The 12,416-nt window shown below is 46.4% G+C and overlaps 1 long non-coding RNA gene across 1 annotated transcript; it reads right to left on the minus strand.

Annotated features, from left to right (window-relative positions):
* Positions 1 to 3,409: 3,409 nt before the first annotated feature.
* Positions 3,410 to 11,112, minus strand: LOC146756554 (uncharacterized). Its single transcript, XR_014937384.1, has 3 exons — positions 10,998 to 11,112; positions 9,608 to 9,707; positions 3,410 to 3,517 (listed from the first exon to the last, which is right to left on the minus strand). It is a non-coding gene; the product is annotated as an uncharacterized LOC146756554 (long non-coding RNA).
* Positions 11,113 to 12,416: the final 1,304 nt, after the last annotated feature.

A 12,416-nucleotide genomic window follows, 5' to 3' on the forward strand; every position in this document is an offset into this window, starting at 1 on the left:
TGGACGCCCACCTGTGTGCCTACCTGGTGTTCCCCAGGGGTCTGTGCTGGGGCCTGTCCTCTTCAATATTTTTATTGATGACCTGGATGAGGGCACTGAGTGCATCCTATGTAGGTTTGCAAACTACAACAGATTAGCTGGGAGTGTAGATCTGCCTGAAGTTACCAAGGCCCTACTGAGGGATCTGGACAGGCTGGAGATCTGGGCTGAAGCCAATGGGATGAGGTTCACCAAGACCAAATGCCAAGTCCTGAACTTTGGGACCTGGCATGGACTGCCCAGGGGGGTGGTGGATTCACCGACCCTGGAGGCGTTCAAGGAATGATTGGATGTTGTGTTGACGGACATGGTTTAGTGGGAGCTATTGGTGATAGGTGAACAGCTGGACTGAATGATCTTTTAGGTCTTTTCCAACCTTGGTGATTCTATGATTCTATGATATCCTGTACTTGTATGAGTGCCCTCTTTGAGCAAACACTCTCTGACAGGCCTCACCACATGTCAGGAATTAGTCACTGACCACCTGAAATCTGTTGTTAAATTCAACATATTCCAAAGCACAGTCATGATGCTGTTGACTTTCAGGAACTGTTGGCCATGATGATGCAGGGAAATCTCAGGGGAGACAAGTGGGAAGGATAAAAATGACATCCTCTACTGCTCAGCTGGGTTGGGCTCCTAAAACACAGGGAGCTCATAAAAGTGGGCAGAGATGTAGAGAGACAGCTGTGCCCAGGAGCAGCTCTTGTGCACAGCACAGCCTGCAGGTGACAGAAAGAGAGGAGAGAAATTGGAGTGAGCTTACAAGATATGTACTGTGTGAGCGGGCTGTGAGCTCTATGAAGGAGCATCGCTCACAGACCACAACACGGTAAGTCTCATGCAGTAGGCAATGCAGCTGCTTTTAATAGAGGGTTAACAAAATATGCGACATTCCATAGCAGATTGGCTGCAGGTAATGCATGTTTCTTTACTGTGGGAAAAGCCTTCTGGTCCAGCTGAGGGCTTCTGTGCTGCAGCATAAGAGCTACGGGGTGTGTGTGGGGGGGGAGCTGCATGTCCCAGCACGGCTGCAGGCTGTGCAGCCGGGGCTGCAGGCGGGTGCCCAGGGCTGTCCTGCAGAGCAGGGTCCCTGCTGTGCCCCAGGGGCTGTGTGCCGGGTATGGGACTCTGCCGCCTGCCAGGCTCAGCACTCAGCCTGCCCGGGGAGCTGCCCAGGGCGCTGCAGGGAGACGTGTGGGGGGAAGGAGCCCCCCGGCAGGGCTTGTGCTGCCACAGCTGCTGCCTGGGGCAGGGGATCACAGCTCCACTGCACAACAGGATGTTTGTGAGGGCACTTTGCAAGAGGAGAGCCAAGGCAGGGGGTTTCCATTTCCTGTTCTGAGGCAAAGAGGTTTGGAGTCAGAAATCTAAAAGGAGCAATAAGAGTTCTGAGAATTTTTTGTCGATCAATTGCTTGTTTTGTGAACAGTCACACATGATGTGCTTTCAGTCTCCCCTTTCTCAAAGGATGGAATTATCATCATTTTCTGTAGGCATGAATAATTCACGTATCCTACAAACAGGCAGCATTTTCTAACTGAAACTGAATGACACAGAAGCTGGGGTAGGGGGCTCTAAGAGCACTTGGGGTAAATATATGAGACATGAAACAGATGAAAATATCCGGGGAGAAGGGATAAGAAAATAAGAGGAAGGTCAGAGCTCCATATGCTGCTTCTGCTTAAGGAATGCTGAAATATATGAAATTAAATGCAAGTAATGGTGCTAAATGTACACTGTTGTAGGAGAATTTAAACATTTCATAGTATAGCAAGAGGAATGCCTCAGAGAATGGTCTGGACTTGTCATTACCTTCTGCACTCTGAACAGGACTCCAAGCCCAACAACAGCAGATGCCCAACAGCAGCTCCATCAGCGAGTTCCTCCTGCTGCCGTTGGCAGACACGCTGCAGCTGCAGCTCCTGCACTTCTGGCTCTTCCTGGGCATCTACCTGGCTGCCCTCCTGGGCAACGGCCTCATCAGCACAGCCGTAGCCTGCGACCGCCGCCTGCACACCCCCATGTACTTCTTCCTCCTCAACCTGGCCCTCCTCGACCTGGGCTGCATCTCCACCACTCTCCCCAAAGCCATGGCCAACACCCTCTGGGACACCAGGGCCATCTCCTACACAGGATGTGCTGCACAGCTCTTTTTCATTTTCTTCTTCATCTCAGCAGAGTTGTCCCTTCTCACCATCATGTCCTATGACCGCTACGTTGCCATCTGCAAGCCCCTGCACTACGGGACCTTGATGGACAGCAGAGCTTGTGCCACCATGGCAGCAGCTGCCTGGGGCACTGGGGTTCTCTATTCCCTGCTGCACACTGCCAGTACGTTTTCACTGCCCCTCTGCCAAGACAATGTTGTCAACCAGTTTTTCTGTGAAATCCCCCAGATCCTCAAACTCTCCTGCTCAGAATCAAATCTCAGGGAAGTTGTGTTTCTCTTTTTTGGTGTGAGTTTAGGCATTGGCTGCTTTGTTTTCATAGTGGTGTCCTACGTGCAGATCTTCATGGCTGTGCTGAGGATGCCCTGTGAGCAGGGACGGCACAAAGCCTTCTCCACGTGCCTCCCTCACCTGGCCGTGGTCTCCCTAGTTGTCAGCACTGGCGCTTTTGCCTACCTGAAGCCCCCCTCCATTTCCTCCCCACTCCTGGATCTGACAGTGGCACTTCTGTACTCAGTGGTTCCTCCAGCAGTGAACCCCCTCATCTACAGCATGAGGAACAGGGAGATCAAGCACGCTCTCAGGAAGATGTTGCAATACACACTATTCCAGCTTCCATAAAATGTACAGCTTCCTCATAGGATTCCCAGTGATGGTTCTTCATGTTTCATGCATCTTTGATTGTTTGATTGTGTGAGATATAGGAACGTGCAAAAAAAATGTTATTGAACTTATAAATAAAAATGTATTACATTTTTTTCCTACCTAATTTCCATTTTTTCACTGCAAGATCTCATGTAAACATGTATACAGATTCCACGAATATGTTAAAAGATACCTAAAAAGTCTATTTCAAAATAGACTTTTACTTAGCTTTTCTTTTATCCTAATTTGTCTGGATTCGGGGAGGTACAGCCACAGACAGCAGCTCAACATGCTCTTTTCATTTCTGATCTCTTTACACCACCAAAGTGCTCTCAAGCCTTCTCATTTGTGCAGTCCTGAAGGTCTTGTGTGTCTCACGACAGTCCTGTTGCCTCTACAGCAGCAATCCAGGGCTGCAGTCAGTAGCCGGCAATATGAACAGGTCTGTCAGAGCTGGTCTCCTTGCTGGCACTGCCATAACAAGAGGGCCCCTTTAGAGCAGGACCAGAGAACTGGAGGGAGGCCTCTTCCAAAGCTGGTGTTAGGAATATACCTGAGGAGCTGCTCCATGAGAATACCTCGAGATCTTCTGGTGCTCTTCAGTGTGTGACCAGATCAAATTGAATAGTCCCAAGGAGACCCGTAAGCGTCTCAGGGCAGTGCTGTGGTTTAAATTTTATGGTTTGAGACAAAGAGAAAAAGAAAAGGATAATAATTATGACAAATGTATTTATACATATATAATATATTTAGCATATTTTCACACATATACAACATATGCAGTTGCAAGCATATATGCACAGATACTAATACGCATGCATATCTGTTTGCAAGTCCAGGACTAGTTGCAGGGGTTTTAACAGCTAGAGGGTTCATTATAGGAGCTGAAGTGGCTGTCTGGCTGTTGCAGGAGTTGAAGCGACCTCAGAGTTCATTGCCAGAACTGGAATCACCACAGGAACTGTGACTAAATTGGAGCAGCCACTGTGCTCATTGGAGGGGCTGGAGCCACTACAGGGCTGTACTTCCTCCCTTGGGAGGAATTTGTTTCATTTTCTTATAGCAATACATGGAACAGATACAGGACCCGTAGCAGGAGTGACTGCAGAGCTCATTATGAGGGGTGGAGTGACAGCGGGATCTGTCCCAGAGCATGGAACAACTGCAGGATGTGTAGCAAAACCTTGGAGCTGCTGCAGGGTCTGTGCCAAGAGTTGCAGAGGCTGCAGCACTGTCAGCAGATCCAGCTCTCTTCCCCTTGAGGATGCTGAAGACACACTTATGGGGCTTGGGATGCAGTTATGGGGCTGGGGACTCAGATATGGGTCTGTGTTGCCACTTATGGGGCTGGAGAGGCAGTTATGGGATTGGGGATGCAGGTATGGGGCTGGGGGTGCACTTATGGGGCTGGAGATGAACCTATGGGGCTGGGGAACCACTTATGGGTCACACTTATGGGGCTGGAGATGCAGTTATGAAGTTTGGGGTCTCACTTGTGGGGCTGGGGATGCACTTATGGGGCTGTGGAGGCACTTATGGGTGACACTTTGGGGGCTGGGGTCACACTTATGGGGCTGGGGTCCTCATTGGTCCCTATGGGGTTACACTTATTGATCACACTTATGGGGCTGAGGATGCACTTATGGGGCTGGGGACACACTTATGGGGCTGGGGACTCAGTTATGGGGCTGGAGATGCAGTTACGGATCACACTTATGAGGCTGGGAATGCAGATATGGGTCACACTTAAGGGGCTGGGGATGTAGTTATGGGCCACACTTATGGGGCTGAAGACGCAGTTATGGGTCTGGGGTCCCACTTATGGGTCTGAGGACCCACTTATGGGGCTGGAGCCTCACTTACGGGTCACACTTATGGGGCCGGGGTCACACTTATGGGGCTGGGGACTCAGATATGGGGCTAGGGATGCAGTTATAGGTCACACTTATGGGGCTGGAGACCCAATTATTGGGCTGGGGAGGCACTTAGGAACACAGTTATGGGGTTGGGGTCACACTTATGGGGCTGGAGCCTCACTTATGGAACACACTTATGGGGCTGGTGATACACTTATGGGGCTGGGGAGGCACTTATGGGGCTGTGTTTCCACTTATGGGGCTGGGGATGTAGTTATGGGGTCACACTTACGGGGCTGGGGACACATTTATGGGGCTGGGGAACCACTTATGGGGCTCGGGTCCCCATTTGGCCCCTATGGGGTCACACTTATGGGTCACACTTATGGGGCTGGGGACCCACTTATGGGGCTGGGGACTCAGTTATGGGGATGGGGATGTAGTTATGGGTCACACTTATGGGGCTGGAGCCTCACTTGTGGGTCACACTTATGGGGCTGGGGACCCACTTATGGGCCTGGGGATGCACTTATGGGTCACACTTATGGGGCTGGGAACATCTCTAAGTCTATAGTTATGGGGCTGGGGACACAGTTATCAGGCTGAAGATTCAGTTATGGGGTTTTGGGTCACACTTATGCGGCTAGGGATGGACTTATGGGGCTGGGGTCTCCATTGGCTTCTATGAGGTCACACTGATGGGGTTGGGGACGCACTTATGGGGCTGGGGAGGCACTTATGGGTCACACTTATGGGTCTGTGTTCCCAGTTATGGGGCTGGGGTCCCCATTGACCCCTATGGGGTCCCACGTATGAGGCTGGGGACATCTCCAAGTCTTTAGGGTCTCAGTTATGGGGTTGGGGTTACAGTTATGGGGCTGGGGATGCAGTTATGGGGCTGGGGTCCCCATTGGCCCCTATGGGGTCACACTTATGGGTCTGGAGCCTCACTTATGGGTCTGGAGCTTCACTTATGGGGCTCGATTCACACTTAGGAACTCAGTTATGGGGTTTTGGGTCCCACTTATGGGTCTGGACACCCACTTATGGGGCTGGGGCCATCTCCAAGTCTATAGTTATGGTGTTTTGGGTCATACTTATGGGTCTGTGTTCCCACTTCTGGGGCTGGGGTCCCCAGTGGCCCCTATGGGGTCACACTTATGGGTCTGTGTTCCCACTTATGGGGCTGGGGTCCCCGTTGACCCCTATGGGGTCCAACTATGGGGTTTTGCACTTGGGCCGGAAGAACCCCAGGCACCTGTACAGGCTGGGAGGAGTTGTTCTTGAGAGCAGCTCGGCTGAAAAAGACCTAGGGGTCCTGATAGATGAGAAACTTAACATGAGCCAGCAGTGCGCTCTGGCAGCCCGGAAAGCAAACGGAATCCTGGGCTCCATCAGGAGAGGGGTGGTCAGCAGGGATAGGGAGGTGATCATCCCTCTCTACTCTGCTCTTGTGAGGCCCCATCTGGAGTACTGTGTCCAGGTGTGGAGCCCTCAGTACAAAAAAGATATGGAGATTTTGGAAAGGGTCCAGAGGAGGGACAGGAAGATGATCAGGGGGCTGGAGCACCTCCCCTATGAGGACAGGCTGAGGGAGTTGGGTTTGTTCAGCCTGGAGAAGAGAAGGTTGCGGGGTGACCTCATTGCAGCCTTTCAGTACCTGAAGGGAACTTACTCCCAGGAGGGGAGTAAACTCTTTGAAAGGGCTGATAATAGCAGGACACGGGGAAATGGTTTTAAGTTGAAGGAGGGAAGATTTAGGTTGGATGTTAGGGGAAAGTTCTTTACTAGAAGGGTGGTTAGGTCCTGGAACAGGCTGCCCAGTGAGGTTGTGGATGCCCCGTCCTTGGAGGTGTTCAAGACCAGGTTGGACGGGGCCCTGGGCAACCTGATCTAGTAAAGGTGTATGTTTGGTGGCCCTGCCAGGCAGGGGGGTTGGAACTACATGATCCTTGAGGTCCCTTCCAACCCGGGTGATTCTGTGATTCTGTGATTCTGTGATTCTGTGACAACAATATTCACAAGGCTGAAAAACAGGACTAAAAAGTGAAAAACTGCAGATGTGTAAAAGGACAACTTTTAACGAATCAAGCCTGGGATCTCAAGGTGTATTAAAACTTCCTTATTATACACATTTATAGATTCAAGTGATGGAAAAAAATGGTCAGAGAAGCAGAAGTGAATATAAAAATAATGACCAACAGCTTGCAATTTACACTGATTGGGAAAAAAAGATTTCCCTCCTTTCTTTCTTAATCTTCGGAGCAGACGTGCATTAATAACATGATTTGGATTAACTAATTAGAGAAAAGGTACTGTACATGATAATCCTGATCTCCTTGGCAACAGCAAAACAAAGAAACAAAAAGAAAGCTATTTAGTACCTTAACAACCACACCAAACTGTTTGAAAGCAGCTTTGGTCCTTAATTAACATGCACAGCAGCCTGTGCATTCATGTAACATATTGTAAATATCATTTTGTTCAGGCATTTTTAGCCTGGACTGCTAATTCCATTGACAAGGGTACTTGGAAATCTGCAGATAAATCTATTTTCTCTATCTGAGCTCCTGCTGAATCAGAATCCATCACTGCTTGTAGTACTGCTGTTCTGAAAGTGGCAGAGCCAAGATTTTACAAAGTACTCTAAAGAAAACCAGGCCAACAGTGTGCCTATGCCTCAAAACTTAGCTTTATCTCCACGTGGAAACCACAGGAGAAAACTATTTACTCACTTTATATACAGGCTACCACATCCCTCGTTTACAGGCGGAACAGCTAAACCCGTGCACTTACGGGTTCAGCTGAAGTTTATTGATGCCTTAAAAATTGAGGGGGAAATCAAGTTCTTCATCTCATTTGGAATTTCTAAAGCTTACTTCACTCTAGCTAGAGTGAAAGACAAAAAACACAGGAAGCCTTCCCAAACAACACTCCTGAGAGAACAAAAAATAAGTTCTGGTTGGCTCTAAATCTTTCATCCCTTACGAAATCAAAACTTCTCATCCCAGTTTTGAAGACTTAAATTTCCTATCACATACGTAAAACCTTTCTTTCTTTTTTTTTTCTTCTGAAGGGAAAAGTCATTTCAAAATGGTAAAATACAAAGTTTCTATTCTGAAAAGATTGAATAGAACAGAACATATTGTCCTTATCAGAAGGCTTTTTACAGTTTCTTTTTCTAAATTAGTTTCCCTTGAAGGCAGCACAAGGGAATGTCTGAGCCTTAGCATTTGATAAATCTATTGGAGAGGCATAGTCTGACTGTTGGAGGACAGGCACAGGCTCACATAGCCATGAGCAGTTCAGGTTTTTCTCTGTAACTGAGTTGTGATGGTAAGTTTGGGATAATAATATCATGTGCCTGACTGGGATGCTGAGATTCATTAGCTGAAGTCTATAAAACACTCTGAAGATAAGTGGGACATGTTATCATCCTGTAATTAGGTAGTAATTGAAAGATGCTGGATAAACATTATTAATCATTAATATTCATAGAAGTAGCACTTCTGCAAATGCTGCTGTAGCACCTGTTACAATTCTTGCGGGGGAACTATTGGCACCGCGACCTGAGATGCCCAAATGCTGGTACACGCACAGCACATCCCCAGAGCAGTGTGCTGCACTGCCAGCCAGAGCTGTGGTGACCACCTTTGACTGCAGCATCCTCTAGAGCAGCAGGTCTGACTGGCAGCCCAGGATGCACACAGCTGCAGAAGGATCTGCTTTTAAGTAATGAATCATAAGACTCATCACATTAGTATCGTATAACTGACGTGCAGAAAGACCAAGCCTTCTCCACATTTGAAAACAAGTATTTTAATTCATTAAATGCTAACTACATAGTTAAACGTTGCAAAAGGCAAACATCAAACTGCCCTACAGAGCTACCTTCACTAAGGCTGAGCAACTATCTGTAATCTGAATCTATCAGTGGCTTTTCTGACAGATCACTTGTTGAATGTCCTTGCTCAACACCTCCACTGACAGGGATTTCCATCTTCCAAAGGTCCCAGTCTTCTTCAGTAGTATATATATTTTCAGTATATTTCTGCATATTTTTGTCTAACACACAATCCTAAATAATTCTTATTGGATTTAAGCCTGCCTGTGGCCTCCTATGACTTATGATATACACAGTAATTGCTGAAGGTAGTACATTCAGACCCATTTCACTTCTTCGGGTGCTACCTTATCCCTGATTTAGCCTCTGGTTTGCATAATGGGGATTTGAGATTGGTGCATTACACAACATGAAGGCCAGTGCTAAAGTCCTTGTGATGGAGAATGAGAACATGAAGAAATTGGATAGAAATTTGCAGGATGCAATATAGAACTAAAAATAATCATTTTTCCAGCTCTCCAGAACTTCCTATTCTGGAATATCTATAAAACATTCTGACCACGCTGGGTATTAGAATTACCTTCAGAAGTCAATAATTTTCTATAGTTCTTACAACAGACCGGTCCCTGTTTTGAGGGAAAATACCCAAGCAGAGAGGCTAGCAGTACAGTCTTCCTTTTTGTTTGCTGCATTGTGTTGCAGTGTGTTATAATCATGGTCGTTATGCTGGCTCAAAAACAGCAATCTTTCTACGCTGTACTATAGAGGACCTTCCAACTCTTCCAACACCCAATATTTGTATCATTTATTATTGTATGTATTATAATTTATCCTTTTTGATATCAATAGTGTTCTTTTGTCATTCTCCTTCTCTGAAGCATATTGATTCTTTCAGGTCTTGTGCAAACCATCCTACCTCACATCTTGTCCTAGCAAATCATTCCTATATATTTTCCTAGCAAACAGGCTCTAGTACAACAGAATCTAAAAACATGAACACCCTCATAAGATACCCAGACACTGCAGAGTTTAGAAAAGAAAATAAATCTTACATGTTCCTCTTCAAACTGGTCCCCACCAAATGCAGAGATACAGGGCTTGATACCTCCCGTTCCAAGGGCGATCAAAAACAGACCCACCATAAACAGGACCCTTCATGCAAGAACAAAAACAACACCATTGCAGAACCCTTCCACTGCTTATGGGAACATTTTAGTGTCACCCAACTATAATTCCTCTCGTATCACTGTCTCTTGCACATTGCCAATGATGATGAGCCAGCTAACTGCAAATATATACACATATATATATTTATCCTCATTTCTGCATTCAGAATCAGTCAACTGAACAAACAGTGTTTGTCATTTTCTTGCTTTTCGGAGGCCCACCAGACATCAAAGATCCAAGGGACTATTTTTCATTCATCTGAGAACAAAAGGCTGCAGAAATCAATTGTGAAAAGGAAAATTAAAACAAAACAAAAAGACCCTTTGCATATAAGGCTTCCAGTCTGGATAAGCAAAGCAATTCTGTTTGAAATAGGCTCTTGGGTGCTTTCTACCTCCCAGCGCTCCTCAAAATCCCATTGCTGGTCCAAAGGATTACTGATTATTTCTGGGTGGAACAGGAGTATCAGGACTGTCCAGATCTAGGACAAAAGAAAGCTGCTCCATCAACCAGATGTACTCCTGCCTGCATGCATGTATTTTCAGTGCCAGGTTCACCTTGGTAAAAACAGCACAGTGGCTTCAGAAATGCCAGCTGGAAAACTACTTTGACATTCCTATCAGTTCAGAGTCTAGAGGGCAAGAAGAGTAGTATCCTACAAGTTAGGTTGGATATCAGGAAAAACTTTTTTACTGGAAGGGTAGTTAAGCACTGGAATAGGCCCCCCAGGGAGGTGGTTGACTCACCATCCCTGGATGTGTTTAAAAACCATTTGGACGTGGTGCTCAGGGACATGATTTAGCAGAGTGTTGTTAGTGAGGGCAGTATGGTTAGGTTGCAGTTGGACTCAATGATCTTTAAGGTCTTTTCCAACCTGAGCAATCCTCTGATTCTAAGTAACACAGATAATTCCTCTGTCACACATTAAAAAAAAAAAAAAAAAAAAAAAGTGTATTTAGGATTTAGTCTTCCCATGTACACAAAGGGACTTGCTGAGCTGGACAGCTATAGCAATGAGAAAATGAGGAAGAAAGGAGTTTGTATGAGCAATTGAATGGAAGAGACCAAACTCCAGTAGCATAATGTAGCAGAGAGGCATGATCAGAAGTCCCTGTATCAAAGGGCTCAGTCCTGGTGACTGTTCCAAGCTTTTCCTGGTGAATTCACACTTCCCCTCCAAACTGCTGGCCCGATGGAGGTGAAACAAGTGACAGTAGTGGGTAAACCACCTACCATTGCAACCTACGAGAACATTCAGCTTCAGCTGCTACTTACACGTGAACTGCCTGGTTGCCAAGGGATGGAATTGCACCGACTGACTTTATCAGATGGCCAACCACATACACAATGGAGAGGTAGATGATAGTCCTGCGAGCAAAGCAAACAGCAGTGACTGAAGGTGCTGTGTGATGTACAGTCTCTAAACAGAGTGTGCCTGTGTTTCCTGATATGAAAGGTCTATTTGGCTGATGCACAAGGAATAGTTTTGTCCATATCCCCAGTACTGCAGACAGCTATAACTTTCACGTCAACATTTTGCATGCTGGAAAAAGGAGATAGGCAAATGGGCTGAGATTAGGGAAGCATAGATGCTACTTTCTTTGGGGAGATTGCTGGGTAGAATAAGCTAAATGTTCTACACTGCAAATAGATGAGTACTCTTCAGGTCCAACTCAGTTTCCAGACTACTAATAACTGGCAGTTTGTAGAATGCACTTAACTGTGCTGGAAGGAATCCATAGGGACTGCTGCACGCTTTCAACCCACCTGATTACTACAACCAAATTAGGAGTGTGGTTTTCCTGTTACAAGACTGAATTGAATCTCAAGCACCTCTGGAGGACTGAGCTCATCTATCTGCTTCCCACATCTTGGTGAGTGTGAGCAGGAAATCTGACCAGAAGGGTCAGGCTTTTGAGTACATTACATTGCTTCATTGTCTTCGAGATCAACACATTTATTTATTTATGTGCAGACAAAATGCTCAAAGCGAGAATGGAAGGACTTGTTAGGAAAGAGAATCTAGAAGAAGCCCCATGAGCTCCTCTAATCTGTTATCTTGTTCTTAGGATTGGTTTAGCTATTGCAGCAAAAACTACCATTTATAAAGACCAGGGGATTACTCCGGGAAAAACCTCTTGCCTAGTGCACAAAAGTTTGCCTAATGGTTTATTTTTTCACAACATTACGCTGCAAGATGGATATCCATCCTCAAACAGCAATGAGTATTCACAGACAACTAATGAAGTTAAAAAACAAGCCAACTTTGTGTATGTGCGTGTGTGTAGGTTTATTTCACTCGAGAAAATGACTAAAATAAAGCACAAAGAAAAAAAGGAATAGTGATATCTCTTGAAGAGCTTTCTGCTACAAAGGCATATTGCAGCCATTTTTTTCCATGTAGAGACTCACACTGCCAGATGTGCTTAGACCTATAGGGAAGGGTTCAGCTGCACTTCATCACTAACAGCAAGACTCCTCAGGCAGAGAGCAGACAGTGCCAAGGAAAGAATGGCCTGTGTACAGCTGCTCACCACCACTCTGGGTCAGATGGTGGCCCTGCCTGCAAATTATCAGCCTAAGGGAAGAGTCCCTAATTTTCTCAGGGAGAGCTTAGCTGGTTTTGTACTAAGGGAGATGATTTGTCCGAGTCCAGGTTACTCTGGGATAAAAATGGTTGTGTTCATGCATTCC

This window comes from Coturnix japonica, chromosome 26, assembly GCF_054131305.1.
Source record: "Coturnix japonica strain WE chromosome 26, WE-NBRP24, whole genome shotgun sequence".
Taxonomy (NCBI): Eukaryota; Metazoa; Chordata; class Aves; order Galliformes; family Phasianidae; genus Coturnix; species Coturnix japonica.